At 27.9% G+C, this 12871-nt stretch overlaps 1 pseudogene; it reads right to left on the bottom strand.

Moving 5' to 3' along the window:
* Window positions 1–10920: 10920 nt before the first annotated feature.
* LOC114370215 lies at window positions 10921–12782 on the bottom strand (annotated as a pseudogene).
* Between the last annotated feature and the right edge of the window lie 89 nt (window positions 12783–12871).

The following is a 12871-nucleotide window of genomic DNA, read 5'->3' on the forward strand; positions in this document are numbered from 1 at the left end:
GAGGGTGTTAGTATTTAATAAAGAGCGTGTGTGGGAGGGGGGAAGGGAAGGCTTTCGGTGCAAAGACGGAACTGCCCCTGTCATTTGGTGCGAGGTCAAGGTTGGGTGAGATTTTGGGTCGGGGGGTTTTCAGAAATTTGCACTAGTAATTAATTTTGCCGTAATCGATATGGAAACTACTGCTAGTATGCCGTCAAATAGGGGGTTTTAACTAGTAATTTTAATTAAGTTTTGAATGGTAATTGCAATGGAAACGTGCCACTCGAGTCAAATCCTGAAAATGATATTTTGATTCTTTAGTCAAATAAAATAAATAATAATTTAGACCTCCCAAAGAAAAACATTAGAATGATGGTAAGGAGTAGCTAAGGACCTCCCCCCAAAAAATACAAAAAACTTATAATGAAGGCAATCATTTCTCATTTATATAAATATAGAAATTTAAAACCAAATTTATGTGGGGGTAATGGATACTTAGCGGGTTATGTATCATAATCATTTTAGTTGGAGATACCATTATTTAAACTACAATTTGTAGTACTGTTTTACGTGGGAATACTTCCAACGATTGTTTCTTTGTTTTTGTTTTCTTTTTCGGACTGTGTCCATGATTAGTTTTTCAATTCAGGCCAAGCACTGCGTGATAAATATTCCAGTTCTGCGATTATATATCAGGAAGCTAAACGATGACCAGATATTGAAAGGATAACCTCCAGGCTAAAGTTATCCTCTTTGTAAGAATTATAAGATTGATTTAATAATTATAAAAAAGAAAAAAGAAATAAATCATGAATTTGAATATCTTTTATTAACATTTTAACCTATGAAAAAAATTATAAATTATTAATCATTAAGAAGAATGAAAGAGGTAAAAAAGTAAATTGAGATAAAAAAAAATATAAAATATATTTGAATTAAATTAGGATATAAAGTTATGAAACTCACATCAATTTTTAAAATTTTCATCTCAAACAAATATACCCAAAAGATTAATTAAACCAAAGACTACCTAAATATATCTTACTATTTTCAAACTATACTGATAATTAACTCCATGAAATTAACTCCACTGGCACCGATTTGACGAATATATTATCCTAAAAAGGTTTACAACCTGATTAAGCCAACTTTACGTTTTTGTCCCGGTCGGTATGTCTTGGAAGTAGGGGGGAAGTCGTATAATGATGAAGTGAAGTCCTTAATGGATCAAAATTATTATAAGTAACACATTTGACACATTCTATGTAATTCTAAACCTATGCACTGGTTTGCTAAACTGGATACCATTCAGTGGCTGTTGACCATTGACAGCATATGCACATGTTGTATTGAATATTAATAATTGACCTAATATCTTAATAAGGAAGGATATGCTAACACGCTAAATTAGTGTGCTGTTTAGATAAGTTATTTTCTTATGTGAATTTTATCATGTTTTTATGAACTATTCTTTTTAGCTTTTGAGAAAAATATTAGATCAGTTACTATTTTAAAAAATTACATTTCAATAAAAAAAATACAAATTCTTTTAAATATATTTTAATTTTAAAAATACCTTTTTTAAAAAAAAAGACATAAATTTCAATGTGTATAGAAAGGGTCAAACATATATATATATATATATATCGTGGACCACTGATGTATTCGAATGTTAACAAAATCTGTCGCCATACAACATTATATTACCCTTTTCTCGATAATTAATTCTATAGGATACCACGAAAAATAGAAAATGCATCCTCTAGGTCAGGCATTACCTGCTTTTTATAATATTATTTTTATTCTCGATAAGCTAAGTTATTTCTTATAATATTATTAATTTAAAAAATTGATGGAACAAGCATATATAAATGCTTTTTGTTTGTGTATACATAACTTGAGGTGACATTTTCTCCTTTTTAGGCATCCTTCTTTGTCATTCAATCACGACAAGAAGTTGCTTAATTAGTTGATAAGAAATAATATTAGTAAAATTGATCAATAACTTGAGATGCAAAACACAAAATTCGCTTTATGACTTGTCAAAGCTTTCAAAAACTAATTGAATTATGTTAACCTCAATAAAAGGTTTGGCGTAATAATTTCATATGCTTCTCAAGAAGGGAAGACAATTCCCAAATTAATAACAATGAACTTTATTTATTGTAGAACACCTAACACTCACACTTTTGACCAATAGGTTTTTGGTTAGATTATACTACTGGTGGTGTTTGTTGGCAATCATGAGCCTATTTCTACTTGAAATCCCTTGATTAGGGCATTGGCTAAAGTGGTACGAATTCCTGATCAAACTTTTCATTTGTTACTTAAGGAAACTGATTTAATTAACTTGACGAAAGAACCATTATAATATTTGGAAGTACAAATTTTAAATGTAATTCGTTACGTATGCTTTATATTATTCTTCTATCAAAGATAAAGTTTCACTTCACTAATTCATATAATAAATATCAATATTAAAAGTTAATATGAATTAATAAAATACCTAAACAACTGTAGCTTAATTTTGTTTTATTAGCAACTATCCCATTTCTCATGATTCTGTTCAACTATCCCATTTTTTATAATATCTAGAATTTTTTTGGTACAGATATAATATCCAAAATTTGAACCTGAATAACATTTTTCCTATTTGAATAATTCTAAAACCTCCAATAACATATTTTTGCCAACCATTCTACTTTTTTTATAGAGCAACCATTCTACTTGATAAATATATAAATTGTTAATTTTTATTTCATATTTTTAATAAATTATACAATTAAATTTTTCATGAAAATTTTTCTTTAGAAAATTTTAAGGACATTTGTAACCAGCCATTCTACTTGATAAATGTAGAAATTGTTAAATCTTTTCATAATTTAATTTTTCATCAAAGACTTTATTTATAAAATATTAAGGATATTTGTAAGAGAACTGGTAGAAAAATATAACTTTACTCTTTCCATTTTTATTCCTAGACAGATCTTACTCGACATTTCCAAATTTAATTATCATTAACTAAATTGCAATTCAAATTGGATCATCACCAATGGGCTTGCTTTTTTTACTTTAACATTGTGTAGCAACTCAATTGCAACATCACAAGTGGAGTTAGATACACAAGAAATAACATTTACAAAAATTGATCATTTTAAAAAATATATATTATCAAATATTTTACTAATTAATTAATATTTTTCATTAAAAGAGAGGTTGAATATATGTACCTTTTTAAGCAAAAATTTTGTTGATGGTAACAATCGCAATGATGATGATGGTGAAAGTAATAATTACAACAGTCATAATGATTGTGGTCATGGTATCGATTGATGATGATTGCAATTGCGAGCATGACTATGGTAGAGGTGGCGATAAGTATGAGATATTCTATGATAATATAAATTAAATATTTAATATATTGTGTAAATCTTTTAGGAATTTTATAATTAAATAAAAATTTAATTTTGAATTTAAAATATTTTAGTTTTGATCTTTCATTTTAATCTAATGATTGAAATTAATCATTTTTATTCTCACATAAGATAATTATTTTCATATAATATATATATAGAGTCTATCTATATGTAAATTGGCTTTAGTTTTAGCTTCTCTTTTCGCAATCTAGCTCCTTTCGAACTTTTTTTGTAAAGCCTAGCTTTGTTCCCATCTCTAACCCTAGTGTTGTATTAGTAACTAATCCAGATGCAATTTGAGTATTCTAACTTCTAAGTGTGTAGTCTATAATGTCTTTGATAGACTCGTAAAAAAATGCCTTTAATAGTTTGATTTTGTTCTATCTCTTTCTAATCCTAAAAGCAGTTTGGGAGGGTTGGTCTAAGGTGGAGAAGTTGTAAGAAGTCCAACGGCGAATCACTTTATTTTACCTACAATAGAAGGTAAAGATGACCCGTTATTCTATTACTGTATATTTTAACTAATTATTTATTAAAAACTAAATTTTAAAATAATCAAATAATTAACAATTTTAATTTTAGTAATCTGAATTTTCTTCTCTTTCATATTCTCTAAACTTTTTTTAGATCCACTTCATGGTCTCCCATCTTCAGCTAAGGATTTTTTCTTTGATGATTGCGACTCTGACGACAACCACTTCATCTTCCTCCTGTCGATACCGTTGCTGCGAGATACAGCTTCACCCTCAACATGATTTCTGTGAAGAAGATATGGGGAGGGATTAGGAAGGAGGTAAAAAGTTGAGATGTTGAATTGGAGAGAGGAGTTATGGTGTAGATATGGTACAAAAAATCTGGATCTAATAGCATAGAAAAGAGACACCTAACAATCTTCAATGGAGGGGAATTAGGTTAGAAAAAAGAAAAAAAAATGTATTAATTAAAAAAATTAATGTAAGTTCTTTAAAAAATTAATTTATATATATAAGGTGATTTATTAGTGGACCACTTAAAACTTCTCTAGCATAGACAGGGCACATATGTACACTTTGAGACCGCATTTCCTGTCTGAAATGTAGTAGTATATCTGGTTCGTCTTTATCCCATTTGTCACATCTTACCCAATCAAATATGACTTTTGCGCGTGTTATAAAAAAATATGACCTTAATTAATACTTCATTCAACATTTTGTCAGCCATGCCATGTCAGCATTAAATTAACTAAAACTAATGATAAATACTAAAAAATTGCCGGAAAAAAAAAGTAACTATCTTTTGGAAAGATTAAAAGGATGTATTGGATTGAGATTTTAACATTATTTTTTGACAAAAAATTATGTAAATTTTAAAAGATTTGATAAGAATGTAATGATTTTTAAGATATTTTTAAAAAAAATTATAATTAGAATTTTATAGTTTAGATTTTAATGTATTTATAAAATATAAATTAATAAGATTTGAAAGGATATTATGCATTTTTAAAATTTTAAAATATTTTATGAATTTTTTTAAAACATTTAAAATTATTGATAAAGATTCATGAATTTTGTTCACTTAACATTTTAAATAAAATTCATCTTATAAAAATAATTCTAAACTTTTACATAACAAATCAATTTCTCCTAACATATTTACAAGCATAATAAGTTTATTGTCCTTGAATTATCAATAATGTTAATTATATATAAAAATTATATACCACAATGTCCACCAGTAGTATGAATATCTATGGTCATTACACAATAATGATCCCACCAAATAAAAAATATATCCAACATTTGTTTCAAATCTCATTTATATATTTATTCATTTATATATCAATTGACTTATATATAAGTACTTAGTCAATATGTCCTCCAAATTCAAAGAATTGTTAAAATATCTCATATTACATAATCTAGGGCATATTGATCATTGGTGGAAAAAGTAAAAAAAAGAAATTATGAATGATTACCGCTTTCAATAAAGAGACAATGATGAATTATGTGTGATTTGAAAAAAAAAACATGTCAATGTGTTGTTTTTGTGAGATTGTTTAATATGTATTTTTTCATTAAAAGTCTCATGAAATCTATTAAAATACATCTTAAGAAAGAATCAACCAAAATTTATATACTAGTAGACTTTTTTAAAAAAATTATAAAAAATCTTAACAAAATACCAACCAACTTTATTGAATTTATTTAAAAATCATAATAGTCTTAATTAAATAGCAAAATACTTATTTCTATTATTTATTTTTTTATTAAATAATTTAAGACATTTAAAAAAAATCTTTTGAAATCTTAATTAAATAAGTCGCCTAGAACCAAACAAAATCATATTTGCTAAGATTTAATACATATTTATGCGTATTAATAAATGTATATAAACTTTAAATTGCTCACACATTAACTTTATATATAATATTTTTTATACATATTTCAAGCAAATAATTCATCTGATGCTTGCTTGATTAAGGCAGGCATGTTTGAATTAAGTCTCGGGTGGATTAAATCTTACTTTCATCAGCATTTTTTTTTTTTTTTGTGTGTGTGTGACTTTATAAAACAATCGATGGCACAGGAGCTAGGAAAATTGCTAAAAAAAGTGTGGAGTGCAACTCATCACTGATGAAAAGATGATCAGAAATATTGAATTTGTTCAGCCATGATTCTAGAGTGTGCACGTCGCCAGGTTCCGAAGCAATGTTTATTGTGGATGTTGTTGTTGTTCTTGACCTGCAATACAATGCATATATAATACATGTGAATATGGTGCTTATAAAGTGCGCACGTTTATTGTACCCTTCCCACGCCACCATTATTGCACGGAATCCCAACCAAGGAAATATTGTTAAATTTCTTCAGACACCTTCCTCCTTAAAGTGAAATATCTATATCCTAAACCAATAAATAGGTTAGTTATGGGTAGATGGATCAACCACTCACGTAAATAAATCCTCACAGAAATGTACCAATAAATAATATATGTGTTCATACTCAGTAGGGTCGTCGACCCCTAGCAATATGGAGTTTGAATAGTAAGCATAAGTTTTAATCTCAGTACGATTATGACATAACAAAAAACAATATATGTATTCACAGTGCTGATCTATTTATTGGGTGCGATGACAAATTATGTCGATAAAATTATTTTTTTATTTTAATATATTAAATAAATATTTTTCCCCCATAAAAAATAAATCTTGTTTGCACAAGATATTTTTTTTAATAAGATAAATGTAAATAATTATAAAAGATAAAAGAGAAAATAAGTTTTTAAATTTTACTGTTTTTAATTTTTTATTATCATTTTTTATAAAATTTATATAATTTTTTGTTTAAAAAAATATTACACTATATTTTGTTCTCACTCAAAAAACATAAATATTTTTTATACTCTTATGTAATTATAAATTATCATATATAATAAATTTATTTATCATAAAACCGGATAAAAACAATTTTTAATTAATTAATAATATTTTTTAATGAAAAATGATAAATTTTTAATTAGTCAAGCTTCGTAACAAACACGCTGTCATATTCACCTGGTCCATTTAATTTTTTTATGCATGAGAATTTAAAAAATAAAAAATGCTCCTTCACATCAGAGGAACCTGCATGGAAATGGAAATGAAAAGTAAATGGTATGATCCAGGAAAGGCGTTATCTAGTGGTCCAAGTTGGGTAGACAGACACGTATAAAAAAAATTAGAATTTGAACCTAACTTACCTCAAAAATTAACTCATAGAATCAGGATTGTCCCTCACTTTATAAATTTTATAAAGTTTAATATAATTATATTATTAGCCAATATAAAACTTGGATTATTTTTAACATTAAGATTTGTAAAACTATAAATGACTCCTTCTACGGTTTAATTAAAGTCCATTTTTGAAAGACTATCAATTAAGCACACGGATTAACTTGTTTGAATTTAATTAGAGATTTTGAATTTAAATTTTAGATATAAAATTATTTGTAACCAGAGTTTTATGCATGATATTGATTTGAAGAAGATTGTTTCTCTCAAGAATACATGGTGGTCTAAAAAAAATCTTTTAAAATACTTTTCTATGCAAAGGGGACCGCTAGGCGCTAGCTAAGGAATGTAGTTAATGAGCCCAACGTGAAATTCCAGTTTTCAGATACTTGTTTGGCCACTCAACAAATTGTCAGGCTTCTTTAGAAAAATGTGATCCGTGATGGTTGGATGCAACCATCAAGTCGAACATGGCTTTGACTTTATCTCATCTAATTAAAGAAACGGCCAAAATGGAAAATTTATTATCTCCGTTGAAAGAAAGGAACAAAAAAAGGGTTAAATGCACACCAGAATGTTCTTTCTTTTAGCCTGAAGGGACAGTTCTAATGATGCTATGTGTGTTTGTGTGAACCGGTTCAGGGACTTCATAAATTCCACCGTTCATAAATAAAATGAAATCATTTGTGTATATATGTATATATAATAAAAACAGTAAAAAAAACATGCTGCATTACTAAAACTAATATAGATTTATATGTACAAATATAATAATTAAAAACTGAATTAAATTATATAAAATTTTCGTTATTATTAGGTAAAGTATGTCATAAAAAAAGTTACTAACAACTAAGTATGCACATGTAATTTATTTTTAAAAATATTAGTTTGCTGCGGGAAAAAAGTCATTTAAGACAAATTTTAAAAGAGAAATATTATGTGTACAATAATTCATACAACAGTTTGTAAAAAAATATTTTTATGTCTTTTTCTATTAATAAGTATCATTCTTCCTTTAGAAAATACCGGCCAACTCTTAGTTTTTAAAATCATACTTTCATACTTTACTTTTATTAGCTTCTTAAGTCAAATTTTTTTTATGATTAATAACATTTTTTTTTAAAAAAAAGCTTTAACAAATATTTCTAATAGTTTACTTTAGTCAAAAAAAGCTAATTGCCAAACTTATAAATTATCTAGACTTTGTTTGGTTTAAGTAACTAAAAAAATAACTGATCGTCGAAAAGCTAATCGAAGGCTAATAGTAACTACAAATTGAAAAGTTAAGAGTTGAAAAATAAAAGTTGATGAACTTATTCAAATAAAAATGTTTGGTAAAATAAATTAATGAATTAGCTTTACATATATATATATATATATATATATATATATATATATATATATATATATCTGTGTGTGTGTGTGTACACTCTCTGTGCCTTAATATTTAATTCAAGTAAAGTATATTTCATACAAAATTAAGAAACTAAAATATGTATATATGTAACTATTGAAAACAAGGGTATTAATTAGGGCATGACTTTTTAGAAATTAATAGGGGCAATCGTGCATTAAAATAACCTGAGTAATACGCTACTTCTATTAGTTCAGCAAGACAGAGCAAGTCAATAGTTTTTTTAAAAAAAAAATCCCAAACAAACGCGAGTTTTTAATAAATTATTTGTGGTTAAATAAATCAGTTGACTAAATTTTATACTAATGAATTATCTTGCTAAATACGCACCTAATTATCTTACCTAACATTCATGTATCACTTTACTTGCACTTACTGTTTTTCTTTCCATATTTAAGCTGTAGAAACTCCTTTTTTTAATTAAAAAAAATTATGATTGCCGGAGTTATTAGTATTCACTTTTGATCTCTTTGGAAATCATCCGAATTAGGACCCATATTTAAGCACTGATATATAGTAAAGTATCATATAAATACGTAGTGATCTCCAAGAATCCGTTTGTATAAACTTTTCTACAAGCATTTACAGGAGAAGACAAAAATATACATAAAAAATAAACTTTTTTATAAGCTAAAATTAGTTTTTTTAAAGGTTAAATTACTCATTTGGTTCTCATAATTTCATAATTCTTATCTTTTTAGTTCTATAGTTTGAAGGTGATCTTTTTAATCTGTATAATTTACATCTTAATTCTCTTTTAATCCATTTAGTTTAAAAATATTTTTTTTAATTCTTATAGTTTGTATCTTAATTTTCTTTTACTCCGTATAATTTGAAAACTATAGGAACTAAAAAAAGTAAAAGGCATGAAACTATAGAAACTAAAAAGATCAGTTTCAAAATTACAGGGAAGTAAAAAAGAATTAAAATATAAACTATAAAGACTAAAAAGATTACTTTTAAAATAAGGATTAAAAAAGTAACCATGAAACTATAAAGATCAAATGAGTAATTTAACTTTCTTAAACAATGATTTGTAGCTTATAAATAAGCAAATTTTAACTTGTGAAAACTTATCTTTTTTTTCCCAATAAATGTTTATAGAAATGTTTAACAAATATGTTCAAATTATCTAATAATTTCTCATGTCAATATTTTTTTTACTAATACTTACCTAATAATTTCTCATGTCAAATAGAACTAGACAACTACTAGTCGTTGGCGTCTGCTTGGTAATACTATTGAGAATGACATGCTATTTTACAACTTCGGGAAAAAGAAAAAAAGAACGAAGTGTGCTCAGATCGAGTGCCAAGGACTACCGATCTGCCAGTCCATTTGGAGTTACTAGAATTGTTGGATTACATCCCACGATGCACTATTCAAGTTTGCCAAGGGATTATCAATAGATTGCACAAGCAACAAGGCCTTTCTCAGTTTATTTTTTATATATATAAATTTATAAGGATTAATTTTTTTTGACAATTTAGCTTAAATTTAGCCACCGTGGCATTATACGGGAATTCTTTTGATTATTTAGAGCGGTTTGTGGCACATAAAATTAAATAATAATTAATTAAACAAGAAACTAATACATTTAAGTCTTAAAATTATTCTAAGAAAATGTTAACTAATATGTTAGCGCATTATAATAAAAAAAAGATAAACTTTTTTTATAACAAATGTGATTGTTGAACTCTTTTATTTATTTGACAATTATGATGACATGATGAATATAAGAAAGAACTATACTCACAATAGATCAAATTAAATCCTTATGAAGATGTTATTGCATATCTAGCATGTTTTCTCATGCAATAGTAGAGAGACAGATCAACAGCTTAAAAGTAGGCTCCACTCCTTTCCCCGAAATTTTTTTTGGGAGAATTAAGGTTAGATTAATATGTATCCACGTAGGTTCTTAAATTATTTGAAAAAATTTAAATAAATCATTGTACTTTGAAAGTTTGTGATTAGGTCTTTAAATTTTTAAACCATTTTTAAACGAGTCCTTGGATACATTTTCGTAAGATTTCATTAACCTAATTAAAAAAATTAAATAGTTTTGGGATTAAATTGCTAGTTTAATTATTCACCAAGTCTCTATATTGTTTTGGGTCACCATATTATTGGTGGCAAAGTATCCAAGGGATTAAATTTTATATCGGTTGGCCATACAAGCTATAGTACCATGTTAAAAACCAACTACCTCAAAAGCTTATTTTGTTAGTTGAAAACACGTGAATAATTTTGTATTACATCTCTAATAGATAAAATAGAAAATATAAAATAGCACCAAAAGTCACACAAAGCCTTCACAAAGTTATAAATTAGTAGCTTGAAATGTTTCAATGTATGCGAAGTAACAAGACAACTTTTAGGATTGCTTGTTATGATTACAAAACCATCATACTACTACTTGATCCAAACTATTTTTTCAGATATCTCGCCTAGCTAGGCTAATTTTATTTCTTCTCATGGTCACATTTCCTGGACTCTATTTCTTTTTTCTTTTTGGATGGGGTGGGGGGATAGGATACTGCAGAAAGAAACAAATCAAAGTTTACCTGTAAGCCCTCAGAGACAAAACACTCACAGAAAGGCTAAGAGCAGAGGACTCAAACTACCATGGGAAATATCCCTTCACCTTTTCTTTGCTCAAAGGAGTACTCCTACCCTAGCTACTCCTGTTCACAGCTTATCCTAGTTTGGAGATTTAACAATCTTCAGAACTTCTATGGATCAGGTATGCTTCCTAGACATGTAGTAGCAAGTTTGTTTACAAGAGCTAGAGCGTTACTGGTTATTGTTATGCTTAGATTACCATTAAAATTTCGTTAGAGGGTATCAAACATCCTTTTACAAAAGGATCTCTTGTATATTTTACTCTCAACGTACTTTTGAAAGAATGCAAATGGTACCCCAAACATGCACTATATAATAGACTTCCAGAACCCGATTCAGCAGCCATTTGACTTTCCTCTCCTTTTCGCCTTGAAACCAATCAAGGCAAGTATCTTCATTAGTCAGTGTTGCATTTATCCATGTATTGAGGTCCCCCATCAGGGTACCAAACGTGCTTCTGCTAAGCCTTGAGCACACCCGGTAATTTGTGAAGCTCATCGAGGGCATCAGCAAAAAACTCAAAATAATCGGAAAGTTCTACTATGCTTTTTCCACTTACACGTTAGATATGCTGTAACATTCTTAACCTCGCCAATTGTCACTGACACTCCTGCTCTCGCCCACTTGCTGGGACTTCTTCCAGCACTGTTAGAAAATGGTGCTAACGAGCAGGTACAAAGGTCTAGATACCTAGCTAGTAGTAGTTACTCCACAAGCATCTCTAACACTGTTTCTCCCTTTTGCAAATACCAATTGACCAGAATTTGCGAGGAATCAAAGAAAAATAAACAGAAGCAGTAACATATTCTGATCATTTTAAAGGAAGACCAAGGGAGAAGTTGAACTTGAAAGAAGATGGAACAAGAAGTAATGCGGCTAGTTTAATATTAACAGTACAAAAACAGAGTTAGGAATGAACATTAGAGTTCTTATAGTGGAATTGAGAATTGTTTGACTAGTTTCGAAAATGGTAGGCTCTTTAAAAGCATTATGCTAGCCTTATATCTCAATTTATTGCACCTTTTCTGGGGGAGTTTGCTGCATATAGTAGAACCCAAATGGATTCCACTCAATAATGAAGAATGTGTCAGAAAATGTGTTGTTAACATTTCTTTTCAACCAAACATGCATCTGCGTCTATTGCTTACTCCCTGGGGTCTCAAATATAAGAAGGAAATAAAAATGATTCTCGTTAACTAACTAAGAAAGTTAGTTAACCATGTTTAATTGCACCAATCTCAATTAAAAATTAATTTTTTTTCCCAATATATTCTTCATTGGAACTTGATATAAGGAATAAAAGAGTCATTGGAACTAAAATCTCAATTAAATGAAGGTTATTTTAGAGATAATAACATTAAATGAGATAAAGTTAATTGAAATTTTCTTATATTTGAGACCAAGAAAAATGTGTTTTTATCCTTATATTTGAGATTGGAGGGAATATGTCAAACTGTCCATTTGGGTATCAGTATCTTTAAGGTGTTAGTCCCTATATTTTCACCCATTAAATTTTAATCCCTGTACTTTCTACTTATTAAGGTAGCCATTATTTTTTCATAACAGTTTGGTCCTAGAGGGGGAAAAAAAACCCTTAGTGATAAGAAACTACAAGGATCCACACTCCATGACCCCGTTGATATGTGTGAGTGTGTTATTTATAAAGACAGAAATCGAAGTGAATATAAA

This window comes from Glycine soja, chromosome 10, assembly GCF_004193775.1.
Source record: "Glycine soja cultivar W05 chromosome 10, ASM419377v2, whole genome shotgun sequence".
Taxonomy (NCBI): domain Eukaryota; kingdom Viridiplantae; phylum Streptophyta; class Magnoliopsida; order Fabales; family Fabaceae; genus Glycine; species Glycine soja.